General features: G+C 41.9%; 1 non-coding gene across 1 annotated transcript; it reads right to left on the bottom strand.

Moving 5' to 3' along the window:
* Positions 1–4,184: 4,184 nt before the first annotated feature.
* Positions 4,185–4,290, bottom strand: LOC125588167. The gene has a single exon (XR_007324561.1). It is a non-coding gene; the product is annotated as a small nucleolar RNA R71 (small nucleolar RNA).
* Positions 4,291–8,173: the final 3,883 nt, after the last annotated feature.

The raw sequence follows: 8,173 nt of genomic DNA, 5'->3' as shown, positions 1-8,173 counted from the left end.
TAGTGTTTGCTTTCGTGATGGCAACTCTTGGACTGCAAGTTTTGCTTGAATCAGGAAGGCAGCTAGTCTCTAAGGTACGTCACAATGTTTTCCACTAGCTTCTCTCATTTGTTATTTGTTATATGATATACCATGGATTTGACCTATTTTCATCCATGGTATATAAGTGTTTTACTATCTATATATTATATGTGCTATCCTATTTAGGTATGTTTTCATGTTCAGGAGTATCTTGGAGTAAAGTGATGATTATGGAGCATTTAGGAGCTTAAAAGAAATATCATTCGAGTTAACCATTAGAGGTCGATACGAAGAAGAAGCAATCGATCGATGTACATCATGTACCATCGATGTCAAGGCGCGAGATGCGTGACTTGGTTCCAGCCGACTTTAAACCCAAGGATTCACCAAATTACAAGATTACCCCTGACAAGTTTTTAACCTAATAGTTATATACTTGCCTAAGTGTTAGGAGGCAAGAAGAGCTTTAGCCACCATAGTATTCTTACTTTCAGCAGAGAGAGAGAGAGAGAGAGTTTTAGGAGAGAAAATCATAGAGAGATTTGTGATTGGAACTCCATTGATTCATCTATTCTATTCTATGCAGTTTTATCTATATTTTGTGTCATGAATTGCTTAGCTATGTCTGAGTAGTTTACTTGTTAGATTCAGGGTTCAAATAGGTTAGAGGGATTAGCCCCAACTATAGATTTGCTAAGTTGTGATATTGATTGATTGATTGATTGTTCTTAATGCTTGTTTTAGCCTTGCTAACTAGAACACGAACCTAGGAATTTGCATGTGTCAAGTATCCTTGATCATCCTGTCCTGAATCTAATCTGTCATGCTCGGGCTGCTAGAAAGAGCAAACCGCTGATCTAGGAGACTAGTGAGCATTATCAACCCGCGCCTAGGGCTTAGCTAGAAGCATCGATCGATATTGTCTTCTGCAATTGCTCGATATTTGCGAAAGGTGTATCGATCGATATCCATATAGGATCATCGATCAACACTTTCTTGTGATCAAAAGACGACATTTGCGATCCAAGATCTAGTTAGTTAACCAGTGAAACATTACCATCGCTGATCACTGTGATTAAGGAGTTGAGCTCTAATATATCATGCATGCAACTGTTAGACATCTATAGGATTATAATCTCTAACACCTGAATAGAAACCCTGCATCTAATATCTTCAAATAAAGTTACACCCCCAATCATCTTGTTAGTCGAACAATAGACTTGCTCAATTAGGATTGCTATTTACTTTTAAACCATAAAACAACAAACACCTAGAATTAATAACCTGACTAGATTTAATAGGTTCCCTAGCTCCTTGGGGATTTGATCCCTAAGTACTGCAACTGAACCTCTTATTTGAGAGAGTAATTCACTCCTTAGGGTAATTTGAGTGGTAGCTTTGATCGCCATTAGATTTAGTGTTATTGATTCTTATTCTTTTCTCAACCCCCATTCTGACACAAAATTTTTTCTTGTCTTTTCAGGTGCATGCCCAGCAGTACCAGAAGCAACAAGGACAAACACCTGCTATTCTCAGAAGATCCTGCTCACTTAGAACGCACAATCCGAAAAGACCAATGTTTCACATCGATCGATGCAGTAGCTTTCACGTCGACTGATACCGGACCTTCAGCGCTGACAGATCTACATCGTTCGACATCGATCGATACTACACCGCGTACATCGATCGATCATCAGTCGCGAAACATGGTTGCGATTGTTATTCTCAGACAGGACAAGAATGGAGACCTGTATGACCAGGATGGTCATCTGCGTAATGCAACATGTCAGAAACTAGACGCTCAGGGGAATGTAATCCCTGATACTGATGCTACAGGAGCTGCTCAACCTGTAGAAGAGGCTGCTCAACCAAGGGCACTGGCTGACTACAATCGTCCACATGAGTACTATGCCAACAGATCAGCCATTCGACTTCCAGAGATTCCGAAGCAGAATTTTGAGTTGAAGCCTCAGTACTTGATATACCATGGTTTTGACTCATTTTCATCTATGGTATATAAGTGTTTTACTATCTATATATTATATATTCTATCCTATTAGGTATGTTTTTAGGTTCAGAAGTATCTTGGAGTAAAGTGATGATTATGGAGCATTTAGGAGCTTAAAAGATATTTCATCCGAGCTGACCAAAAGAGGTCGATACGAAGAAGAAGAAATCTATCGATGTACATCCTGCACCATCGATCGATGTCGAGACGCAGAGCGCGCGACTTGGTTCCAGCCGACTTTAAACCCAAGGCTTCACCAAATTACAAGATTACCTCTGACGAGTTTTTAACCTAATAGTTATATACTTGCCTAAGTGTTAGGAGGCAAAAAGGAAGTTAGAGTTTTTCAGAGAACTTTAGCCACCATTGTATTCTTATTTTCAGCAGAGAGTTTTAGGAGAGAATATCATAGAGATATTTGTGATTAGAACTCCATTGATTCATTTATTCTATTCTATGCAGTTTTTATCTATATTTTGTGTCATGAATTTCTTAGCTATGTCTGAGTAGTTTACTTGTTAGATTCAGGGTTCAAATAAGTTACAGGGATTAGCCCCAACTATAGATTTGCTAAGTTGTGATATTCATTGATTGATTATTCTTAATGCTTGTCTTAGTCTTGCTAAGTAGAACATGAACCTAGGAATTTGCATGTGTCAAGCATCCTAGATCATCCTGTCCTGAATCAAATCTGTCATGCTAGGACTACTAGAGAGATGCTAGCCGCTGATCTAGGAGACTAGTGAGCATTATCAACTTGCGCCTAGGGCTTAGCTAGAAGCATCGATCGATAGTCTCTTCTTATAATCGATTGATATTTGCGAAAGGTGTATCGATCGATATCCCTATAGGATCGACACTCTCTTGTGATCAAAAGACTAACCGTTGAGATCCAAGATCTAGTTAGTTAACCAGTGAAACACTGCCATCGCTGATCACTGTGATTAAGGAGTTGAGCTCTAATATATCATGCATGCAACTGTTAGGCATCTATAGGATTATAATCTCCAACACCTGAATAGAAACCATCCATCTAATATCTTCCAATAAAGTTACACCCCCAATCATCTTGTTAGTCGAGCAATAGACTTTCTCAATTAGGATTGCTATTTACTTTTAAACCATAAAACAACAAGCACCTAGAATTAATAACCTTACTAGATTTAATAGGTTTCCTAGCTCCTTGTGGATTCGATCCCTAAGTACTGCAACCGAACCTCTTATTTGAGAGAGTAATTCACTCCTTAGGGTAATTTGAGTGGTATCAAATTTGGCGCTGTTGCCGGGAGCTTTGATCGCCATTAGATTTAGTGTTATTAATTCTTATTCTTTTCTCTACCCCCATTCTGACACAAAAAATTTTCTTGTCTTTTCGGGTACATGCCCAGCAGTACTAGAAGCAACAAGGACAAACGCCTGCTATTCTCAGAAGATCCTGCTCACTTGGAACGCACGATCTGCAATGACCAACGTTTCACATTGATCGACGCAATAGCTTTCACCTCGACTGATTCTTGCACCCAACCGTCGACCGATACCCGACCTTCATCGCCGATCGATCTACATCGTTCGACATCGATCGATACTACATCGCGTACATCAATCGATCATCAGTCGCGAAACATGGTTGCGATTGTTATTCTCAGACATGACGAGAATGGAGACATGTATGACCAGGATGGTCATCTGCGTAATGCAACATGTCAGAAACTAGACGCTCAGGGGAATGTAATACCTAACACTGATGCTACAGGAGCTCCTCAACCTGTAGAAGAGGCTGCTCAACCAAGGTCACTGGCTGACTACAATCGTCAAGATGAGTACTACACCAACAGATCAGCTATTCGACTTCTAGAGATTCATAGGCAGAATTTTGAGATGAAGCCTCAGTACTACACACTCGTGTCGCAGATACCCTACTCTGGGTTACAGCCCGAACATCCTATGGACTATCTAGAGAGGTTCGAGGATCTTATCGCTCCTATTTGTATGGATGGAGTCCCCGACGACTACATATTGTGCAAGCTCGTCAAGTATACTCTGACTGGAGAAGCGATGCACTGGCTTAAGCAGCTACCCACAGGATCTGTAACATCCTGAGCCGAAATCAAGAATGCTTTCTTGCGAAACTTCTTCGATGAGGCACGTGCTGAAGAATGGAGGAGCAAAATCGCTACATTCGCGCAGAAGACTGGAGAATCTTTCAAAGATGCTTGGATAAGATTCAAGTTCTTCCAGTGAGACTGTCCACACCATGGATTCAACGAAGTGAAACTGCTGAGCACTTTTTTCAGAGGTATCGCCCTTGACGTATCAGATGGCTCTTGATACAGCTAGCGAGAGAAACTTCAACACCAAAAATCCGGTGGAAGCTGTGAGGCTGATAGAAAATCTAGCGAACAGCAACAACACCAAGAACACTGACTTTGAGAGGAAGAAGTCTGTTGCATCCCTAGGGAAGGAGCAGATGGACAAAGTTAGAGCAAAGTTAGATGTGGTTCATGAGCTTCTTAGGAAGCAAGTCTGCTCAGCTGAAGGAGAAGAGACGGTAGACATGGAAGGAGAAGAAGATGTGAACTACATTGGAGAGACTGGATTTCAGAGGTCTGGAAACCAGAGTGGAAACAGAAACTTCTATGGCAATGGTCAGAGGAGTAACCAGAGTTCACAGTTCCATAAACCTTTCAGCAACAACAGCATAAGCAATGGAAACTCATTCTACCAGAATCCACCACCACAGACTCAGGAAAGCAAGATTGAAGCAATGCTTGACAGAGTTCTGGAAGGACAGCAACAACTCACGGTAGATTTCAATGGGAAGATAGATTCAGCCTACAACAGTCTGAACACAAGAATTGAGACCTTAGGGACTCAGGTGAGGAAGCTTGAAATGCAAGTGGTTCAGACTGGAGACACTGTAAAGAGGCAAGAATCCTTGGCTAGAGAGGCATGAGTTGAGAAATCAAAACACCACGTAAATGCCATCATAGATGCCGATTTCTGGCAAGTGGTGAAGCATGAGAAGCTTAGAGAAGGAGACTTCGAAGTTGAAAGCTCCATGAGTTTCGGCGGATCACATTGGTTTCGACCGATGTTAATGGATACACATCGATCGACAGACCATGACGAAGATCGATCGAAGTCATCTGCTAAATCGTTTGCAGAGTGTAGTGCAGTTCAAATCATGACTCATGAGGAATTCGCAGAAAAACACCCACACCCACCCTCCCCTTTCTACGTCAAAATCATTCGACCGCATGAGTCAGCCGTCGACCGACAGAGAGAGACCGATATCGATCGACCCCCCTCACCTCCCACCATCTATTGATAGTAACCGAATCAACACACTCAGACCACCACCTAAACCTATAGCAAACCAACCAGAACCTACAACCAACCCTTCAGACACTACACCAGAGCCTATGCAAGTTGATGAGGTAACTGAAGGAAGAAGGTTAAGGAAAAGGAAGGAGAAGATTCCTAAGAACCTTAAGAGGGACGCTAATGAGAAGGAGATGAATGGTTTTACTAAGAGAGTCCTCAGAATCCCAGTGGAGAAAAGTTTTGATGAAGTTTATTTCGCACACCGGTTGTGGATGTTCTTCAGAGAGACTAAGGAGACTGAGGAGGACATTAGGAAAATGTATCATCATATCAGGGAAAGGATGAAACTAAGGATCACATTGAAGAAGAAGAGTGATCCTGGGAAGTTTGCAATACCATGTGTGGTGAAAGGTATTGAATTTCCCCATGCACTTTGTGACACAGGAGCATCAGTCAGCATACTACCTAAGGTTATGGTAGACCAGCTGGGTCTGAAAATAAAGCCCTCATCAGAATCTTTAACCTTCGTGGACCTTTCAGAAAGAAGCTCAGGAGGCATCATAAGAGAACTTGAGGTATAGATTGGTAATGCCCTTGTCCCAGTAGATATTCATGTCCTGGACATCAAGCTTAACTGGAACTCTTCACTTCTGCTTGGAAGAGCTTTCCTGGCTACAGTAGGAGCTTGATATACCATAATTTGACCCATTTTCATCCATAGTATATAAGTATTTTACTATCTATATACTATATATTATATCCTATTAGGTATGTTTTCTGGTTCATAAGTATCTTGGAGTAAAGTGATGATTATGGAGCATTTAGGAGCTTAACTGAGATTTCATCCAAGCTGACCATTAGAGGTCGATACGAAGGAGAGACAATCGATCGATGCACATCCAGTGTCGTCGATCGATACATAAGAGACGCCTCGATGATTGAAGATTATGATCGATTGATGTACATTCTGTACCATCGATCGATGCCGAGACGCGGACGCGCGGCTTAGTTGCAGCCGACTTTAAACCCAAGACTTCACCAAATTACAAGAATACCCATGACGAGTTTTTAACCTAATAGATTATATATTTGCCTAAGTGTTTAGAGGCAAGAGAGGTTTCAGCCACCTTTTGTGTTTTCTTATTTTCAGTAAAGAGTTTTAGGAGAGAAGATCATAGAGAGATTTGTGATTGGAACTCCATTCGATTCATCTATTTCTATTCTATGCAGTTTTCATTTCATTTTGTGTCGTGAAATGCTTAGCTATGTCTGAGTAGTTAACTTGTTAGATTCAGGGTTCAAATAGGTTAGAGGGATTAGCCCCAACTATAGATTGCTAAATTGCGGTATTTATTGATAGATTGATCTTAATGCTTGTTCTAGATTAGCTACCTAGAATATTGAATCTAGGAATCTGCATGAGTCAAGCAACCTTGACCATCCAGTCCAGAATCTAATCTGTCAGACTAGACGATAGGAAAAAGGCTACCGCTGAACCAGGAAGCTAGTGTTCATTATCAACTTGCGCCTAGGGCTTAACTAGAAGCATCGATCGATACTGTCTTCTGACAATCGATCGATCTTGCGAAAGGTGCATCGATCGATGTCCCTATAGGACCATAAGTTAGATGTGGTTCATGAGCTTCTTAGGAAGCAGGTTTGCTCAGCTGAAGGAGAAGCAGCTGTAGACATGGAAGGAGATGAAAATGTGAACTACATTGGAGGAACTAGATTTCAGAGGTCTGGAAACCAGGGAGGAAACATAAACTTCTATGACAATGGTCAGAGGAGTAACCAGAGTTCACAATTCCAGAAACCTTTCAGCAACAACAGCAGAAGATATGGAAACTCATACTACCAGAATCCACCACCACAGACTCAGGAGAGCAAGATCGAATCGATGCTTTACAGAGTTCTGGAAGGACAGCAACAACTCACTGTGGATTTCAATGGGAAGATAGATTCCCTCTACAACAGTCTGAACACAAAGATTGAGACCTTAGGGACTCAGGTGAGGAAGCTTTAAATGCAATTGGTTCAGACTGCAGACACTGTAAAGAGGCAGGAAGCCTTGGCTAGAGAGGCAGGAGTTGAGAAAGCAAAGCACCACGTGAATGCCATCTTAGATGATGATTTCTGGCAAGAGGTGAACCATGAGATGCTTGGAGAAGGAGACTTTGAAGTTGAAAGCTCCATGAGCTTTGGCAGATCCCAATGGTGTCGACCGATGTCAATGGATGCACATCGATCGACAGACCATGACCAAGATCGATCGACAGATTACTACGAACATCGATCGACGTCATCTGCTGAAACGACTGCGGAGTGTAGTGCAGTTCGAATCATGACTCATGAGGAATTCACAGAGAAACATCCTCACCCACCCTCCCATTTTTACGTCAAAAAGGATCGACAGCATGAGCCAACCATCGATCGACAGAGAGAGACCGTCATCGATCGACCTACCTCACCCCCCATCGATCGATAGACACCTCTCACCCACCGAGTGCGATTACCATCAATCGACAGTAACCGAATCAACGCACTCCGACCACCACCTAAACCTTTAGCAAAACCACCAGAACCAACACCCAACCCTTCAGACACTACACCAGAGCCTATACAAGTTGATGAGGAAACTCAGGGAAGAATTTTAAGGAAGAAGAAGGAAAAGATTCCTAAACACCTTAAGAGGGAAGCTACTGATAAGGAGATGGATGGTTTCACTAAGAGAGTCCTCAAAATCCCAGTGGAGAAACAGTTTGATGAAGTTTACTACACACACAGGTTGTGGATGTTCTTCAGAGATACTAAGGAGAC

This window comes from Brassica napus, chromosome C5 (genome assembly GCF_020379485.1).
Source record: "Brassica napus cultivar Da-Ae chromosome C5, Da-Ae, whole genome shotgun sequence".
Lineage (NCBI taxonomy): Eukaryota > Viridiplantae > Streptophyta > Magnoliopsida > Brassicales > Brassicaceae > Brassica > Brassica napus.
The sequence above is the reverse complement of the archived record's forward strand: the minus strand, read 5'-3'. Positions and strand labels throughout refer to the sequence as shown.